At 48.9% G+C, this 16,584-nt stretch overlaps 1 protein-coding gene and 1 non-coding gene across 2 annotated transcripts in view; one reads left to right on the top strand and one right to left on the bottom strand.

Moving 5' to 3' along the window:
- SFRP1 (secreted frizzled related protein 1) overlaps positions 1-16,584 on the top strand; it is a 47,799-nt gene that overhangs the window by 6,846 nt on the left and 24,369 nt on the right. The window lies entirely within an intron of this gene.
- Positions 4,521-4,627, bottom strand: LOC116462209 (U6 spliceosomal RNA). Its single transcript, XR_004246297.1, has one exon. It is a non-coding gene; the product is annotated as a U6 spliceosomal RNA (small nuclear RNA).

Here is a 16,584-nt window from a genome sequence, read left to right as displayed (position 1 = left end):
GACATGGATGCAGAGAAGTGGCTCCAGCCAAGCCACACTTTCAGAAGGATCAGCGTGATGCTGAACAATGTGTTTCTCATAATTCCTGCCTTGTGTCCCTGAGATCGGATTTCTTACAGAATTCTTATCTGGAAAACTAAAGATAGGTGATGTGAGTCCATTCGGAGGCATCCCAGTCCATGTTTTCATTAATCGAACATGGTAAAGTACACGGAAGGGTCTTGTTCCCGCAAAGAGCCCTGTCAAAGTAAGCTGCACACAAGTGGGAGGACACATGCAAGTCGGAGGGCATCATGCCTCACGACAGGGTCATTCTCAGGGTATTGCAATTGTGGATGAAGATGGAAGCTGGATGTAGATGGCCACCAGAGCTAAACTGGAGAGCGCGTATCCTATTTCCATGCATGGGGAAGATTGATGTGTTCTCTGTGATGCAGCAGTGTGAGTTACTTGTCTGTTTCTGCATTAACTCAAATTCGTCAGTGAGGATTCCCTGTATACCTAGTGCTTTCTGAGTTCTATAGGTACAGATCGAGGGTGGAACTCTTCCTGTAAATAAATGTAGTACATGAGTATTATTTTTTAAAAAAGAAGTTGGAGGATTCAGACCCTTTACCACATAGGCTGAAGAGGCAAGCCTTGGGAAAGAATTTGAATCTGGCAAGGTTGACCTTAAGGTTCAGGGCAGGGGTCTAGAGGGCACTCAGGTAACTCATCTGGGATGGACATCTTCTTCCCATGGCAGCAGGCACCTGCCAAATCAGCCAGCGTTCTGTACACAGAAGAGGACGGAGGATCTCATGTCGATAGCCAATCAGGGTTTGCGGAATCTGAGTGATTAGCTGTTTGGGATTGGATTCCTTTAGCACTGACAATATTTTCTTCTTGGGTTCACAGAACTTTTGGGTCCCTCCTGGACCTCAGAGGTCATCTTATCCAGTCCTCTTATTTGATAAAGATGGAATTTGACTTTCCCAACTGGAGTCCTTTTACACTCTGCCACCTGCCCTCCTCACTTAAGAGTCGATGCACAGCCGCTGGCCTCCGCCGCGGAGGTGCTGACCTCCTTAGTGTGCGTATGGTGTATGGCAGGCTTCTTTGAGCTGGTTGCAGGAGAAACCTTTTTGGTTTTTTGTCTGTAATGTTCTCATAAAACAATATATAGGGATTTTTTTCTCTCTCTCTCTCTGCAGGGGCTGAGCTTAGCTCTGCCCTTCTTAGCACCTCAGAGAATGCAGCCTTGTCGAGAAACGTGTTTCCTAGCTCAGCTCACTTCAAGTAAGTGAGGCAGTCAGCCACACTGATGGGATTCAGTTAGGAAACAAAGAAATTGAACAATGCAAGCTGACACACAGCAGAGAAGAAAGAGAATGCTTGACTCCCTCCTCCAGGGATCAAACTTTGCATTAAGTGGCCCTGACATCCCCAGTGGGAAGACATCAGGTTGCTAGAAGGCTCTCTGTGAGCCCCGGGAACAAGGGGTGCATTTCCCTGGGTAAGCAGCACCCTCGTCCCCCTGCCACTGCATCTGTGGTCTCCAGCAGCCCCTGTGGAGCTGGGCATGTCTGACCCCTAACCTTCTCGGCATGCAGTGCGCTTTAACCCCTTGGCAGATCTGCTTAGTCACTCGTGTCTCCAGCCCTGCACTGTACCCCCTCAGTTCAGGGCACATATTTTCCCCAACAGGAAAAAAACATGAGCAGAAAAGCTTGTGTGCTGATGCTCAGGAATGCAGCTCATCAGCCTGGATCAAGCAGCAGATGTGGGAGCCAAGACTTAGACGGGCAAAGTCACCGCATTGAACATGGCGACCAGCCTGCCTGCTGGCTTCCATCAGCTTGCAGGGCTCTGCTTTTTGTTCTCTCTCTGCTTTTCCTGCTCTGTGACAACAGGGTGCCACTCTTGCCTCTTAAATAGCCCAATATAGTATTTGCAAGCCGCCACACTAATCATCCTGCTGTTAACAGCTCAGCACCCACAGCCGTCTTCCCTTTGGGTTGGTTTATCCCAGGGATATGAGGATCTGATTTATTTATAATTGTGGTGAGGTTAATTCCTGCCTCTGGCCACTTTCTCTAGCTTCTTCTGTAGTATCTGTAAACACCCGTAAGCTTTCCTGGGGGAAATTTGCATGGTGATATACTTCCACTAGGAGAGTTCAGAGCTTCCACTTGTACTGCTTTCTTCAGTGTTTTGAGCTTGAGAGCTCAGGTGGCAATTTCTTCAGCCCAGTATTTTCTCCCTATGGAAAGGATTTCTTTGCCTCTAGAAACTTTCCTTGCCTTCTGGAAGGATTCTTTTTTCCATTTATATATTTCCTCATAAAGAGAAAGGTTGTACTATGCAACACTAACGTTAGTCAAATAGGAAGGAAAAGAACATCAGCTTTCACAGTTAGCATTAGGGAGTATTTCCTAGTAGAAAGATTTTCAGTTTCCTGCACGTCCGTACCTCCACTAATCTGTTCTCACTCTGCCTCCAACTTCTTTCAAGGTGTCTTGACTGTGCTGCTGTTTGGGGGACAGTGTTTTACTCTGATGGGCAGTTTGAGTTCTTGCAGAAAGTAGGCTCAGCCTTTCCAAACTAAACCTTGGGTTTCCTCCCAAAGTTGAAGCAAACTGGCTGCTAGCACAGTCACTGCAGCACCTTCAGGCTGCCTGAGAGCAGGCTCTCTATCTGATGCCATGTTTTACCTGGTGGGAGATGCCTGTTAATTGTGAGACACACTGTTCAGTTTGCACTACTGACAAAACAAAAAACAAAAAACAAAAAAACCATACTTCTTGCAGAAATGTGCAGAAAATCTGTATCTTAGAATGAATAAAGTAAGGCCTATTTACACTCAAATAGTCCCTGGCACAGTGTCTTATACATGGTAGGCATAAAATGAAAGTTTGTCAGCTGAGTGTATGAATGATAGGGGATGCGGGACGTGGATGTTGGAATTTTTTTTTTTTTTTTTTTTTTTTTGAGACTGAGTCTCGCTCGACCCGTGCTGGAGCACAGTGGCATGATCTCAGCTCAAGTGATTCTTCTGCCTCAGCCTCCCAAGTAGCTGGGACTACAGGTGCCCACCACCACACCTGGCTATTTTTGTATTTTTAGTAGAGATGAGGTTTCACCATGTTGGCCAGGCTGGTCTTGAACTCCTGACCTCAAGTGATCCCCCTACCTTGGCCTCCCAAAATGCTGGGATTACAGGCATGATGGACTTCTTCTTTTTTTTTTTTTTTTTTTTATAAAGGAGAAGGCTCTTTTCAAGGTGGATGTTGGCAACTTGTGTATTAAGTTCAAGGAAAACTACATGCTCTGTTTTGGGTGACTGAGCATATACATGTATACATGTTTAAAAGAAGCCCCAACATCCAGAATCTCATTCAGTCAAAGTAAAATTAGACATGGAAGGAATTATTACCCTGGGGGTGGAATTGATAGGTGGAAAACAACTGGGTTTTATTGTTACTGAAGATACATATCCTATCCACAGATCTGCACAAAATGGAGCTAATCGTTAGGATGTTTTATGTGCATAAAAACCTGAGATTGGCCCGTTGCTCAGTGCACTAGAGGTGTGAGTCCCAGCTGAGAGCCTGTGTCTCTTTCTGAGCAGCCTTCTTGTGCATGGGAGGTGGAGGGCAGGGGATGGGTAGGCAGTGAAGAGATGGAGGCCGAGCCAGTGTTTGCCCTTTTGCATCTGGCTTATGTTGTTATGCATCATGTCCTCATCTTTGGATATGACTATAAACTCTCATAAGAAGGGGAGTGGAGAGAAGGGGAGTTTAACTGGGCAGCCAATTAAACATGGTGAACATGGAGAAATAAGTTCACCCTTATTTTCTGAAGCTTTTCTGGAGGTAGGTAGAGAAAGAGGGACAAGGGATGAGTGGGATGAGGGGGCTGTTCACAGCTCATGGGAACTGCCCGTTTCTTTGGGTGCTGCGTTGCTCACCTGTACCACTTAAAATTTTTTTAATGGATACAAAATAGTTGCACATATTTATGGGGTATGTTTGATATTTTGATAAAAGCATCCAATGTGTAATGATCAAACCTGGGTAATTGGGGCTGGGCATGCTGTCTCACGTCTGTAATCTCAGTGCTTTGGGAGGGTGAGGCAGGAGGATGGCTTGAGATCAGGAGTTTGAGACCAGCCTCAAGACCCCAGGCAACATAGTGAAACCCCATCCCCATTAAAAATTAAATATTAACTGGGCATGGTGGCATGCACCTGTAGTCCCAGCTACTTGGGAGGCTGCGGTGGGAGGATTGCTTGAACCCAGGAATTTGAGGCTACAGTGGGCAATGATCACACCATTGTACTCCAGCCTGGGCAACAGAGCAAGACTCTGTCTCAAAAAAAAAAAAAAAAATTGAGTAATTGGGATATCTACCACCTGAAACACTGATCTTTGTGTTGGAAATGTTCCAAATCTACTCTTCTAGTTAATTTGAAATATACAATAAATTATTGTTAACTATAATTGCCTAGCTGTGCTACTGAAGACTGTATCTTATTCTTTAAAAATACGGAACACTTCACGAACTCACGTGTTATCCTTGCACGGTGGCCATGTGAATCTTCTCTGTATTGTTCCAGTTTTACCATGTGTGCTACTGAAGTAAGCCCCTGTACCACTTTGCCATTGTAAAGCTGTGTTGAGTTGGATAGGACCTCAAAGATCAGCCAGTCCGTGCCCTCACGTTATTGACTGAAGGAAATAAGACAAAAAAATAAAGGAGTTAGGCATTCAGTGACCCAAGAGCACTCTACCTGGATCCCTGTTACTGCCCAGCAGCACTTCCCTGGCATCCAGGCCAGATTGCACACTCCTGCTCCTTCCCATCCTCCCACACCCATCATGCAGGACGGTAGTTGAGGAGCTTCCTGGGCAGGGGCATCAGGTGCTCCTTTACCTTTAGGGTTTGTAGAATTTAAATGGACTGATGTCTGTGCCCAGCACACAGAAGGAGCTCAGCAATCATTGGCTCCCTTCTTGGTGGGAAAGCTGGCAGTGTAGCAGAATGGAAAGAACACAGGCTCTGGGCCAGACAGACTTGGATTAAATCCCTACCCTATAAGCTAAGCAACCACCAGAAAGTCTCTTAACCTCCCTGAGCCTGGCTCCTCATCAGCAAACTATGGATGAGAATTCCTACATGACTCTGTTGGGAGAATTGGATTTAATCAAGTGTGGACAGTTCCTGGAATATGGTGGCTATTCAATCTGTAATAATTATTATGTCTTCTTATTGGAAAAAATTGTTTTAGGATGACATTCAGCCTAGGAAGGAAAGTTCTAGCACTAATGAAATCAGCTTGTTGGGGGGAAAGTTTTTTAGGGAGAAGAATGGAATATGCTAGTTAATTCTCTGGTTAACGGAGGATTAAACTGAAGAAGTCTTTTAAAAAACCCATTTGGAAGACCTTTAAAAGCTTTAGGCTGCTGGGCACGGTGGCTTACACCTGTAATCCCAGCACTTTGGGAGGCTGAGGTGGGTGGATCACCTGAGGTCAGAAGTTCAAGACCAGCCTGGCCAAAATGGCGAAACCCCATCTCTACTAAAAATACAAAAATTAGCCGGGCATGATGGCAGGCTCCTGTAATCCCAGCTACTTCAGAGGCTGAGGCAGGAGAATCGCTTGAACCTAGAGGCCAAGGTTGCAGTAAGCTGAGATTGCGCTGCTGCACTCCAGCCTGGGTGATAGAGCGAAACTCCGTCTCAAAAACAAAACAAAACCCACAAAGAGAACTGCTTCATGCAGCTTCAAGGTGCTGTAATTAACCATAACAATAACAAACAACTCCCCCTCGGAAAGCCAAACCCTAACTAGAAGTTAGGAGATCTGGGTTTTAGTGAGATGACATCCTATGTCAGTGTAAACCTGGAAGCCTCCAGACAGTGATGAGGGCTGAATGTGGGAGCGGTGACTGCCTGGTGTTCCAGGATAGGACCACTGAAGTTTTCATTTGTGTGTTTTTTAGAAACACTCTACCTAACATGTTCTTCTTCTAATTTAGCGGGGCCTATGTTTGAGGGACTTCAGAGCCCCTTTGTGCTGTTTTACTTCACTTTGTCCTCCGTTTATCTCCAGAGATATCTCTGGGGCACTTTTCCGTTCCCCTACCCCAACCCCAACACCTGCCTTGTGATATTCACTTCCTTTAACCAAAAATAGGCTATTCATTATAATGCGAACGAGCGTTTAAATATTGGTAAGTTTCATCCAGTTTTGCAGAAATGTGCTGGAAGCCCCAATCCGGTTTTTTTTTTTTTTTTTTTTTTTTTTTTTCAGAAGAACAAATGGCCAAAGAAATGTCAGACCATTGCCCCGTCCCGACCTTAGGGTGGCCAATTAAATATGCCTTCACTTTGGAAGGCTTCTCAAAGGCCTATAGATTGTGCTTGAAATCTTTGTTTAGTCTTTCAGGAACACTATCACACGGATGATTTATCAAAGAAAGTTGTTTATCTGGCAGTAAAATAAACTCTGGGCCTGTCAGACTAAGATTTCCCGTGAATTTTTACCAAGGTAAACACTACTAACTGGCAGGTTGCAAACTCCGTGTGAAAGCCAGACACATACAATACATATTTGAACTACAGCTTTGCTGTATGGTGTCTGGCCTGCCGCTAGTGCTTGTCACTCCCACTGTGCCCAGAGGACCTGGCACTGCAGTCTGTCTGGCTGGGTGACCAAGAAAAGGGACTTACCCCATCATCAGTGTGTGCAGGAGGCACCCCTGTAGCGTGAGCCTCCCTGGGTTTGAGTGCCTCTTACTGCTGGCACCTGGGGACTTCCTAATTCAGAGGGGGCAGGCTCAGGACGGTTGCCCTCCACATCCCACAAATAGTTGGTGATGAGTTATGAGGAAAGTGAACCAGAAGCCGCCAGCTTAGGTTTCTTTGAAAATAGACATTTGTTGAACCACATTGGCAGGGGGCTGGACGTATTGATTGATTTGGGAGCTGGGGCCAGGGCATGGTGGTAGGGGGTGAAGTCATCTTCTGGATTCTGCTGAGTGTTAATGACAGTGGCAAAAAAAAATGCTGCAGATACTCCCCCAGTGTCTCTGGCTTTGCTAGTGGATGGCTGTGAGAGACCCATTTGGGAATTAGATAAGTCGAGTTCTGTGAGTGCCGCAGCGCATATTTAAGTGAGAGGGTGGATGGACACATGAATGGTGATGATGGGGACGAGATGAAATAAATCCTTCCAGGTCTTTCCAAGGAAGGTACCGTAGTGAATTTTTTTTTATTTTTTTTTTTTGAGACAGCCTCTTGTTCTTGTCGCCGAGGCTGGTGTGCAGTGGTGTGATTTCGGCTCATTGCAACCTCTGCCTACTGGGTTCAAGCAATTTTTCTGCCTCAGCCTCCTGAGTACCTGGGATCACAGGTGCTCACCACCACGATCGGCTAATTTTTTTTTCTTTTTTTTGAGACGGAGTCTCTCTGTCGCCCAGGCTGGAGTGCAGTCGTGTGATCTCGGCTCACTGCGACCTCTGCCTCCGGGGTTCAAGCAGTTCTCCTGCCTCAGCCTCCTGAGTAGCTGGGATTACAGGCACACACCACCATGCCTGGATAATTTTTGTATTTTTAGTAGAGATGGGGTTTCACCATGTTGGCCAGGCCGGTCTCGAACTCCTGACCTCGTGATCCACCCTCCTTGGCCTCCCAAAGTGCTGGGATTCCAGGCGTGAGCCACTGCACCGGCCTGTAGTGATTGTCGATAGTGGTTTTTTCAGGGAGACTGCTGGATTATAAACTGCTTGTTCTTACAGTCCCAGCCAGCTCCAGATGCTGGAGTTTCCATGTCACACTAGCCTTGGGGCTCTTCCTGCAGGGCTGAGTTTAAAGATGATTGTGGGTAGCTCCCGTAACTCATGCTGCACTCTGGGTCCTTCTCATCCCAACTTCTCAAAGGGGCAGGAGCAGGAACTGGGGACTCCTGAGAGAAGGTGACATTTATGTCTGTGTGGGCTTTTGGGGTTGGGATCTCGGTGCATGTGCAGAGCTTCGATATACATGTTTGAGTCTTGAATGTAAAAGGTGTTGATCTGTTAGGTTTGGGGGGCTGTAAGCATGAGAGCTGAGGCTATTTGACAGCTCTTAGGGATTGATGTGCGGGTAATAGATGCTTACTGGCTTGCAGCTATTTGGAGGCATAAAGGAGGTATTTTCTGTAGGGCAGGAATTAAGGGAAATCATTTACAAATTCTGAAAGGATGTCTGTGAGTTGTAAAGAGATGCCAAAATAGTACTTTGGCAGTGGGGAGAAAATGAGAAACCAGCTTCCCTAAATGATGTTCTTTCTCATTCAGGCAGGATTATGAGGGGGATTTTCTCTCTCTTGTTTTCTCTAGCCCTTCCATCAGCTTTCTCCGCAGGACATTTCCTTTTGGGACTACCTCAGATGTGTTCTCTTCTCTTTGTGAGCTCTTTGAAAATTATTTCACACCGGTGTCTTCCACAACGGATGCATTCAGCTTTGGGGAATGGCTTATGGCTGAAGGAAATTCCCAACTCTATGTCGGTGGCACCAGAGCTAGAAACGAGCCTGGATAAGCACTTTAAACCCTGAGAGCAGCTGGTGCCTGGAGAGCGCATTCCCTCCTGCTGTACTCCACAGGGCGGCTGTGCCAGCCCGCTGTGCTCACCTCTCAGGCTCATAGACAGCCTGGGCGCCTTCCACTTTTCCTTTGGTCTCAGTCCCATATGGAGGACCCTGTTCCTGCCCTCGACACGTTTAAGAATCTGGTGGCCAAGTATGGTGGTTCATGCCTGTAATCCCAGTGCTTTGGGAGGCTGAGGCAGGAAGATTGCTTGAGCCCAGGAGTTCAAGACCCTGTCTCCACAAAAAAAAAAAAAAAAAAGCCAGATGTGGTGGCACATTGTGGTCCCAGCTACTTGGTGGGATGTACGTTTGAGCCCGCGAGGTCGAGGCTGCACTCCAGCCTGGGTCTGAGACAGGGTGACACCTTGTCTCAAAACAGAAACAATAACAAAAACAAACCCCCCCACAAAACCCCCAAGAATCTGGTGGGCGAGACAGGCCTTTGCCATGCTGTTTTGTCTCTGCTCTTTGGTAACTTAGATGCCTTTGTGCGTAGTTCTAGCGCTCAGGCCTGTAGGAGGGAGGGGTCTTCGGTGGGGCCTGGAGAAATTCAGGGAAGTTGCCTGGAGAAGACGAGGATCTAACTGTCAGGCTGAAGATTAATGGAGAAAGTAGAGGAGGGCATTCCTGGTGTCAGGAGATGAGGGAAAGGGAGTAAAGACTCAAAACAAGTAGTAATTCTTCAGTTGACGAAACCTAAGCTGGTAAATAAATACAGAGGAGAATGTTGGTTTATCATTTGTCAGTTATAACAACCTGCTTCGCATTCTATGTTCTGCTTAGCCCTGGCCCACAGCGTGAGGACCCAAAAGCTGGATCAAGGTATGGGGGGGGAGCTGCTCCTTCCAATTCGCAGCTTTCTGTGTACCCAGCTCAAAGGATGACGAGGTCCCAGCAAGGCTGTACCTGTTCTTGTGGTGCAGCAGTTGGAATGAATGGCCCATGTGTTTCAGGGGTCCCTCATGTGGTTGTGGCCATGGTCCTGAGTCAGATATGACACCCAGGGAGTGCATAGCTGTGAGGGGATGGAGTTCAGTCAGGTAAGTACTTGTTGTCAGCCCTGGGCAAGGAAGGTGCTGAGAAGTGCACAGCCAAGACTTGAGTCTTGAGAGCAGCCTTTCACCTCCACCTAACCCCTGCAGCTGCTGCTTCCACTCACAGGATGCAGGGCTGGCTAGAAGGAGTCCCGACCTTTGTTCTGAGATGTAGAGGCACTAAGAGCTGAGATGTCTGCACAGTGCCAAATGCCAGCCGGCACCCAGCCTCTCTGGTTACAGGGTCTTTACTCTTTTTTTTTTTTGAGACGGAGTCTCGCTCTGTCACCCAGGCTGGAGTGCAGTGGCGCAATCTCGGCTCACTGCAAGCTCCGCCTCCCGGGTTCACGCCATTCTCCTGCCTCAGCCTCTCCGAGTAGCTGGGACTACAGGCGCCCGCCACCACGCCCGGCTAATTTTTTGTATTTTTAGTAGAGACAGGGTTTCACTGTGGTCTCGATCTCCTGACCTCGTGATCCGCCTGCCTCGGCCTCCCAAAGTGCTGGGATTACAAGCGTGAGCCACCGCGCCCGGCCAGGTCTTTACTCTTAACACACATTCATTTAAAAACAGGCTCATGATGTGTGTTTGTGCATGTGTTTTCTTTTGAAAATCTAACCACCTGCAGAAGGCGTGCACTCTTGCAGAGATAATTCAACAGTTGTTGGGCTTTTACTGAGGCCTGCTTAGTCTATACCACATCTGTTGACTAGAATCAACATCCAGAGAGATTTTAGCTGTGTAGACAGAAGTGTTGATATCATTTCTTCCCAGGGCCTGGGAAGAGGGAATCTCCATAATTGTATTAGTTTGTTCTCACACTGCTATAAAGATACTACACAAGACTGGATACTTTATAAAGAAAAGAGGTTTAATTGACTCACAGGTCCACATGGCTGGGGAGACCTCAGGAAACTTACAGTCATGGCATAAGAGGAAGCAGGTACGTCTTACATGGTGGCAGGTGAGAGTGTGTGAAGGAAGTGAAGGGGGAAGATCCCCTTATAAAACCATCAGCTCTTGTGAGAACTCACTCACTATCGTGAGAACATCATGGGGGAAACTGCCCCTATGATCCAGTCACCTCCCACCAGGTCTCTTCCTCAACACCTGGGGATTACAGTTCAAGGAGAGATTTGGGTGGGTACACAAAGCCTAACCATATCAATAATCAACGCCAAAAAGGGCTGCTATGGGGTCTTCGCTGCAAAGAATTCTGTAGCCGTCTCCTGCCTCCAAGTGCTCTGAACCCGAGTTAAGCCCTGGGTAAGGAAGGTGAAAACTCTGTTGGCCATAGATAGCTCTTACCTGCACACCTGAGTCCAGGAGCAGAAGTTTTTAGAGGTGTAATTCTGCCTGAGGTGTGTTGTTTTCGAAGTTGTGTTAAGAGTGAGAAGCCCTGCAGTGAGCCTCGGGCTGGCCAGATAGGAGCTGGTGGGTTTTGGAGGAGAGGGTGAGGGCGTCTGTATTGGGGGGCCCCTGGCCACACTAGGGTACCTCGCTGTCCCCACTCCTGGGGCCTGTTTGAGGCAGAAGCTTTGGGTTTGTCACAGGCTTCTCCAAGGTGCCTCTGTCCGTGCTCCAGTCCTGGATCACAGTGCCTTTGTGCTGCTCCTCATGGTGTTTCCTGCCTCGGGGAGGAAATGCCTGGATTAACCTAATTTCATGTTAATGTCAGAGACCCAGTCAAGGCTGACTGCGTGCTATGTGTGTTGGGCTCTGCGCTGGTGAGTGTCCAGAAAATGGTCATGGGGTGTGATTGGGAAGTGGTTCTGCTCTACCATGCCTTACCATCTAGAGGACGTCAGGGGATGCAGAGATGCCCGTGATAGAGAAGAGCTGGGAGCCACGGGAGCATACAGAAGGGAGCTGCTCTCCAAGGAAATGGTCAAGGGGAGCTGCAGAGATGAGAGACCCTCTGCTATCCTCCATGGAGCTGGTAGGCATTTGTCAGGCAGCAAAGGTGGGCCTAGGAAGATAATCCCAGCGGAGATCAGACCAGGAGCTGTGACGCTGCATTGGGGAGTGGCGAATCTCTTTGTTGTTAGCTAGCTTATCAGGGTGTGGTGGTGAGTATCTAGAAATGATGACAAAACAGGCAAAAGCCAGCTTGTGCAGCAACCTGACTGCTTTCTTACAGGATGGAGATTTGGCCTTGTTGGTAACACAGAGACACTGGGGACCTATTTTAAAACATGACTGTCTCATATCTTTAAAGAAGACCTCAAAAAAGGCCGGTCGCGGTGACTCACGCCTGTAATCCCAGCACTTTGGGAGGCTGAGGTGGGCAGATCACGAGGTCCGGAGATTGAGACCATCCTGGCTAACATGGTGAAACCCCGTCTCCACTAAAACTATAAAAAAAAAAAAAAAAAATAGCGGGGCCTGGTGGCGGGCACCTGTAGTCCCAGCTACTCAGGAGGCTGAGGCAGGAGAATGATGTGAACCTGGGAGGTGGAGCTTGCAGTGAGCTGAGATCGCGCCACTGCACTCCAGCTTGGGTGACAGAACGAGACTCCATCTCAAAAAGAAAAAAAAAAAAAATGGGAGGAAGAGGAGGAGAAGAGGAAGACCTCATTAATCAAATAATGAAGTCCTAATGGCAGAACTGCAGACATCAGTGGTGAGACGTTTTGGACAGAGAGTCTTTGAGTGAGGGTGGGAGGGAGGGAGGAGCCCTGGAGCTGCGTCCCTTATGAGAGGGCTCAGGGTGGTGACTGTCGGGTCTGGGCCTGCTCAGGGCCACCCACTTGAAGGAGCCCTCGGGTGGTGGCTGGTGAGGTCAGCGCAGCTGTCCTGGCCGCCAGGGAAGGGGCCATCTGCTGCGGTCGGTGCCCCCGGGACACTTGTGTTCTGCGTGTGCAGAGCAGGAGCCAGAGCCTGTAATCAACTTATACTTGGGTCACCGCAGAGCTGGCCATTACCAAGAGCAGTTGTCATTAGGATCCGTCATAAATGGCCCTGACTTTTCTCTCCAGACCTCGTTATTGACCAGGGGCAGCAGGAACAGTGCCTCCGGAGCCGGCCCCAAAGCATCGCACTGGGAATGGCATTTGTGAGGGCCTGCAGGGCTGGGTTAGCCCAGGTATCTGGAGCTTCCCTGAAAGAGGGAGGCAGGAGAGGCTGCAGTGACAATAAGGGACAAGGGGAGGTGCGTGTGTGGTTTGTGTGTTTGTGCCTCTGTGCACGTGGGGTTATATCTGTGAGATATGGGTGTCTGTCGATGCCTATGTGTAGTTAGGGGATACAAGGGGCCACCTGCTGTGCACACATGTGTGTTTGTGTCTGTGTTTGCCTGTGTATGGGTCAGTCTGTGAGGTGTGGATGTAGACAGATGTGGGTAGTGTGTGGTGTGATGAGCTGTGTACATGTGCCCTCCTGCGTGTCTGTCTGTGTGTGCATAGCACATCTGCCTGGTGAGCCTGGCAGTGTTGGGCAGCTGCCTTTTCCAGCTGGCCTGGCCTTCCCAGGGACTTGGTCTCCACTGGTGAGGCCCGAGGCTCACTTCCTCCCCCAGCACTTGAGAGAGACACTGTCTAGAGCATGCTGCTAATCCACCATCCTCCAGAAGAGCTTCTGAGAAGCCCAGGAGGGATTTCTCTCCATTGATGCCATTATACAAACTGAGTGCCATCTTTGTAAGTTTGGGGAACACTCCTATGGTCTTGGTATTTTGTTTATTACTTTGAGTGCCAAATAGACCTCTTTTGTTTAGGTTTCAGTGTTTGCAGCAAGTCCATTTAGAACTGCTGGTTCTCTGGGCAGGAGTCACTTCCTTAGAAGATTCCAGTGGTTAGCAGGGATTGGCATAAAGGCGGTGCTGTAATCCCTAGGATTTAAAGAATGCATTGGAAAGAACACGTGTAGCCTCAGGAGTTGTACAGGCGTGAGCCCAGCGCCTGGTTCTACCACCTAGTGTGTCAGCGCCCACAAGTCACTGAAGCACTCGGTGGCTCAGTTTACCCACCTGTTAAAAAACAAAAACAAAGACTTCTGCATTAGAAGATAAAATATGGAGTAAGAAAAAAATAGCACAGATTCTGGAGTCCTGGCATCTAATTTCTGCACTGCTACTGAACTGTTTGTGACTTTGGCCAGTCAGTTCAAATCTCTGAGCTTGTTTCCTTAAGCGAGTTGAAGGGGTCACCATAGGTGATCTGTGAGTCTCCTCAAGCTCTGCAGTTAGGTGGTTTTGGTCTGTGGCAAAAACTCTGTGACTTGCTCTCTAGGTGTAATATCTTGGTTGGCACCTCCTGCTCCCCAGGCAAGGCCCCTGGGAACACTGGCCTTCACCTTGGGTGTATGGGGAAGGGAAGCCTCTATGTGCCTGAGAGGGTGGGGGAGCTGAAAACTGAGTTGGACGCATTCATTGAAGGGTTGAGTTGGGGGTGCATTGGAGGGCTTAGGACCGCTGCAAACGGCAGTGCATTGCATAAACTGTGGATCAGTGGTCTCTGACCAGGGCTGGGCACTGCTGGACGTCGTGGCCCCAGCGCCATCTTCTTGGGCTGGTCCCTGCGTTTTCAGCCCCTCTCCTGAACGTGTCTCTGAGCTGCTGCTTCTTCCCTTCTGTTCTCAGAAACCCAGAGATGGACGGCATAGGAGCCCCTTCCACTGCATAGGGTAGGAGAGAGCCTGCTATGGGGAAGCAGTTTGGAAGCAGTTACTTTCTAAAACTCAGAACTGAGTTTTCATTCCTGCCCCACAATTTACTAGTCACATGGCTTTGGCCAAGGGCAGTGCTTGGAACCACAGTTTTCTCATTTGCTGAATGATGGCCATCATGCATCCCCCACAGAGCTGGTGTGTAGACATGAGAGTGTATGGAAGAGTCCTGGAAACTACAAAGTGTCGTGTAGTTTTTTTTTTTTTTTTTTGGACAGGGTCTCTGTTGCCCAGGCTGGACTGCGGTGGCACCATCATGGCTCAGTGCAGCCTCGAACTCCTGGGCTCAAGCGATCCTTCTGCCTCAGTCTCCCAAGTACAGGGACTACAGGTGCATACCATCACACCTAGCTAATTTTTATTTTTATTTTTATTTTATTTTATTTTTTTGGAGGTGGAGTCTCACTCTGTCATCCAGGCTGGAGTGCAATGGCACAATTTTGGCTCACTGCAACCTCTGCCTCCGGGGTTCAAGTGATTCTCTGCCTCAGCCTCCTGAGTAGCTGGGATTACAGGCATGTCCCACCACAGCTGGCTAATTTTTGTATTTTTAGTAGAGACAGGGTTTCGCTACATTGGCCAGGCTGGTCTTGAACTCCTGACCTCAGATGATCCGCCTGCCTCGGCCTCCCAAAGTGATGAGATTATAGGCGTGAGCCACTGTGCCTGGCCAAATTTTTATTTTATTTTTTATAGAAACGGGGTCTCACTATGTGGCCCAGGCTGTTCTTGAACTCCTGTCCTCAAGTTATCCTCCTGCCTATGGGCATGAGCTACCATGTCCAGCATACAAAGTGCAGTTCTCCTCTAACTTGTCATTCACCCCGTGGCGGCAAGTCCCAGCTGCTCTCTCACAGCTCCATGTGGCATCCCTGGAAGGGCTTCCTGTTTATGTGGAGGCTGTCAGCATCCCCTGTGGTCCCTTCCCTCAAAGCATTTGTGACACATGCTGCACTTTCCTTAAACCATAACAGGTGAATGCATTTTATAGATATACCAAATTGAAGCCAGGATAGTAATGGTAATGTATTTCTCAGAGGAGCTTAAAAAGAACTTAAGCGGTTATTATAATACACACCGATCTATCCCCTTGCCTTCTCTGTGGACTCACAGGGAGAGCAAACATTAGCTGAAGACCCTGAGATCAAAAGCATCAAATCCGAAAGGATGCTTGAAAAATCCAGGCTTGAGATGGAGAGCCAGGCTCACCCCCAAAGAGGGAACAGAGCCCACCGCAGGCCCTGGTGCAGGTGGGATGGATGCATCGGGGCCACCAGCCTGCAGTGGCACGTGACCTGGTGCTCTTACCCACTCTCCATGACGTTCTTCTGAGCCAACGCCAGCATTTAGAATGAGCGCTCAGCATCGCTTCGGCCATGGCGGCTGATGGCAGAGATTTTGTGTAAGAGGAGCTGTGAGGTGAGAGAAAACAAGCTGGCACGCCTGTCATTCCTAGGCATTTCCCACTTTCCCGCGGCCTGGCCATTCTCTTCCCTATATTACCCCTTCAAATGGACAAGCCTGTGTGTTTCAGGATGTCCGCCTTTTAGGACTGCAGGTGTCAGGAAGAAAACAGATGTGAGGGCCAAGGCTGTGCAGTCCAGCAAAGGGAAGACTCCTGTGTGGCACCGAGAAACTGGGCTTGAGGAAATGAAACCTTGTTCAGCAGAGGGGCGGGCTGCCTTGTTCCGTGGTAGGGTCCCACTGTAGACGTTATTCAGAGACCTGGCGGCCTCTTAGCTGCGATACCTGGAGGCCTGCACTGGGCAGGAAGCCAGAGGCATGACCCACAGGACTCTTTTTCAGCCCTTCAGATGCCACGCTTGGGGCACTCACTGTGTGCTTTCTGGCCAGTGGCTTCTCCCCAGAAGTTGGCTGTGTTGGTGGGTGAACCTTCCTTCTGGTGGAGATGTAAGATGATCTTTCTGAGGAAGGTGGAGGAGCCAGCTAGGGCCCCCATCTCTTTAGGTCACCAGCAGTGTACGAATCCCACCCTTGAAATGAGTTCCTAGCTGCCCCCGACCTCGTGTGTGGACCCCTCTTCAGTGAAGAAAGGGATGACGCCAGGGTGTGTAAAGACAGAATCCTGGAGTCGTTCCATGTTGCGTGTCTTGGGGAGGAAGGCCAGATGGCCTGGAGCATTCTAGTGGCCGTGACTCTTTGGGAACGGACCTGCAGTTGCCAGCAAGGAGGCCCCATGGACGTGGAATGAAGTCCAGGCCCAGGGCTGAACCCCCTCCCCCTGCCCCGCTTCCTTCATCCAAGGAGGAG

Source organism: Hylobates moloch, unplaced genomic scaffold (genome assembly GCF_009828535.3).
Source record: "Hylobates moloch isolate HMO894 unplaced genomic scaffold, HMol_V3 SCAFFOLD_22, whole genome shotgun sequence".
Taxonomy (NCBI): Eukaryota; Metazoa; Chordata; class Mammalia; order Primates; family Hylobatidae; genus Hylobates; species Hylobates moloch.
This window is presented reverse-complemented; position numbering and strand designations above follow the sequence as displayed.